This window comes from Chlorocebus sabaeus, chromosome 8, assembly GCF_047675955.1.
Source record: "Chlorocebus sabaeus isolate Y175 chromosome 8, mChlSab1.0.hap1, whole genome shotgun sequence".
Classification (NCBI taxonomy): domain Eukaryota; kingdom Metazoa; phylum Chordata; class Mammalia; order Primates; family Cercopithecidae; genus Chlorocebus; species Chlorocebus sabaeus.
In genome coordinates this window covers 33,197,295-33,200,325 of record NC_132911.1, presented here as the reverse complement: position 1 = coordinate 33,200,325, position 3,031 = coordinate 33,197,295, and the positions used below count along the sequence as shown (strand labels likewise).

The 3,031-nt window shown below is 47.7% G+C and overlaps 1 pseudogene; it reads right to left on the bottom strand.

The window, feature by feature from the left end:
- Positions 1–2,208: 2,208 nt before the first annotated feature.
- On the bottom strand, positions 2,209–2,329 carry LOC119618963 (small nucleolar RNA SNORA70; annotated as a pseudogene).
- Positions 2,330–3,031: the final 702 nt, after the last annotated feature.

Genomic DNA, 3,031 nt, shown 5'->3' with positions numbered 1-3,031 from the left:
CCACACCCAGCTAATAAAGAATCTGTGTTGAAGCAGCATTTATGAAATAAGTAATTGGAGCGTGGATGAGAATATGAAAATCCTGAGTGATAGACTGAGACAATGGGTCTCTTCAAGGACTGTGCCCTCCCATTCCTCCATATTCCCTCCCATCAGTTTTTGTTTTTGTTTTTGTTTAAAGACAGGGTCTGGCTCTGTCACCCAGGATCTAGTGCAGTGGCACGATCTCGGCTCACTGCAACCTCTGCCTCTCAGGTTCAAGCAGTTCTCCTGCCTCAGCCTCACAAGTAGCTGAGATTACAGGCACTCACTACCATGCCCAGCTAATTTTTGTGTTTTCAGTAGAGATGGGGTTTCACCATGTTGGCCAAGCTGGTCTCCAACTCCTGACCTCAAGTGATCGACCCACCTCAGCCTCCCAAAGTGTTGGGATTACAGGCGTGAGCCACCGTGCCCGGCTCCTCCCATCAGTTCTTATGTCTGTCACCCATCCCTCAACAGGGCTTTTCCCCATTCTCACCTGGGGTTCTTATGTTTCCACAGTTTTGCATGTTCTCCCCACTGAGGTAGGACCCAACCTCTGCCTTCCATTCTACCACCCTCTTGTATCTTTCTGGGTGTCAGTAATATCCTCCATGCCCTTCACTCACTCAGAGGGAGTCTTCTGTTGAGGCCATATGCACAGGTTCAGAGGGACAGATGTGATCAAATTAGAGACAAGGACAGACTGACCAGTAATGCAGGCATGTGTAGCCAGTACCATTCGTGGAAAAAAAAAATCAAGCTGTTTACGACACCCCAGTCAGCACTGGATTCCTACTTATCTTATTTTTAAAATCATGCCCATTTAATTCTTTATCTAATAAACTAGTCAAGCAGGGAAGCAAGGAGGACATGACCAATGTCACTTTTGTGCATGGGCACGGCTTCCTATTTTGTTCCCATGGGAAAGTCTCAGTAAGAAACCACGGCAGGCCAGGCACGGTGGCTCACGCCTGTAATCCCAGCACTTTGGGAGGCCGAGGCAGGTGGATCACAAGGACAGGAGTTCGAGACCATCTTGGTCAACACGGTGAAACCGTCTCTACTAAAAATACAAAAAGTAGCTGTGCGTGGTGGTGGGCGCCTGTAATCCCAGCTACTTGGGAGGCTGAGGCAGGAGAATCGTTTGAACCTGGGAGGCAGAGGTTGCAGTGAGCTGAGATCATGCCACTGCACTCCAGCCTGGGCAACAGGGCGAGACTCCATCAAAAAAAAAAAGAAAAAAGAGAGAAAAGAAACAAGGGCATGTGCTCTGTAGAGGAGGGAGAACCTTTAAGAAGAGCGCCAGGAGGACTAGAAGATGTTTGTGATGGCTACTGAGCACTCTTCCCCATCTTTGGCACCTCTCTGGTGCTAAACATCTGCACATCTCTCTTTTTCTTTTTCTTTTTCTTTTTTTTTTTTTTTTTTTTTTTAACATGGACAGGAAGTAGCATTTATTGGTGGGTATTAAGAGGGGGCAGAGGCAAGGTACAGTGGCTCACACCGGTAATCTGAACGCTTTGGGAGGCCGACGTGGGCGGATCACGAGATCGGGAGTTGAAGACCAGCCTGGCCAACGTGGTGAAACCCCATCTCTCCTAACAATACAAAAAATTAGCCGGGTGTGGTGGCAGGCGCCTGTAATCCCAGCTACTTGGGAGGCAGAGGCAGGAGATTCGCTTGAACCCGGGAGCTGGAGGTTGCAGTGAGCTGAGACCGCGCCATTGCATTCCAGCCTGGACAACAGAGCGAGACTCCATCTCGGGAAAAAAAAAAAAAAAAAAAAGTTGGGGGGAGGGGGGCAGCACAGTGGAAGCCCTCACCAGTGCAAGACCTGCCACTCGTCCAGAAGGCCATGATTGGGGATGTACTTGACCCTGCAGCCATCTGGGTTGAGCTGCTTCTCAGCCACCATGTCTTCACATTCATCCACATTGAACTTGGTAAAGCCCCACTTCTTGGAGATGTGGATCTTCTGGCGGCCAGGGAACTTGAACTTGGCCCTGCATAGTGCTTCAATCATATGCTCCTTGTTCTGCAGCTTGGTGCAGACGGACATGATAACTTGGCCAATGTGAACCCTGGCCACAGTGCCCTGGGGCTTTCCAAAGGCACCTTGAATGCCTGTTTGGAGCCTACATTGGAGGTAGTGCAAGGTCAGAGACATGAACATACATTTGAAAGGCCTGTCTCCAAGGACCCGTAGAGCAACCCATATAAGAAACAGGCCATGTACACCACCAAGAAAGCTGCTGTTTGCAGCCATTGCACACTGGGATTAGAACTTCTTTCTTATCAATTGCATCTCCTCTCCCATTCATTTTTTCTCCCTCTTCCTTTCTTTCCTCTTTTTTTCCCCTTTCATCCCAGTCTAGTCTCTATCATGGCTGAGAATGCCAAGTCATTGCAAAACCCTCCTGATGGGCCACGATGGTTATGAATAGTTCAAAGGATACACAGATTACTAAGAGTACACCCAAATGGTGATTTAAGCCCCCACAGCAACCAGCTCTGAGTTTCTGAATGTTTACTTATATATGTCTATTATTTCTCAAGAAGATGCTGATACCCTCAAAGAGAGGAATAGAATCCATGGCGACTTTAGTGCAATGTGAGGGCGGCCATCAAATAGCAACCCAAATGAAGAAAAAACTAGATTTGCTTCAGTGTAGGAGAAATTGATTTGGTAGCATAGTGGATTGTTCAAGCGGGTCATGAGGCAGAAAAAAATCAAAACGAATCAAAAATGCAATAGCACAATTATAACATGCCGGGAAGAAGTCCTCTCTGCCTTCAATATTGTCCACATTTCTACTGGATTCCTTTACTCTCATTTTACATCTGCAGAAAAACAGAGAGGCTGTAAAAAGTGCCATGAGGGGCCAGAGACAGTGGCTTACACCTGTAATCCCAGCACTTTGGGAGGCTGAGACGGAGGATCGCTTGAGCCCAGGAGTTTGAGACTAGTCTGGGCACCATAGTGAGACCCCAGCATATATATATATAA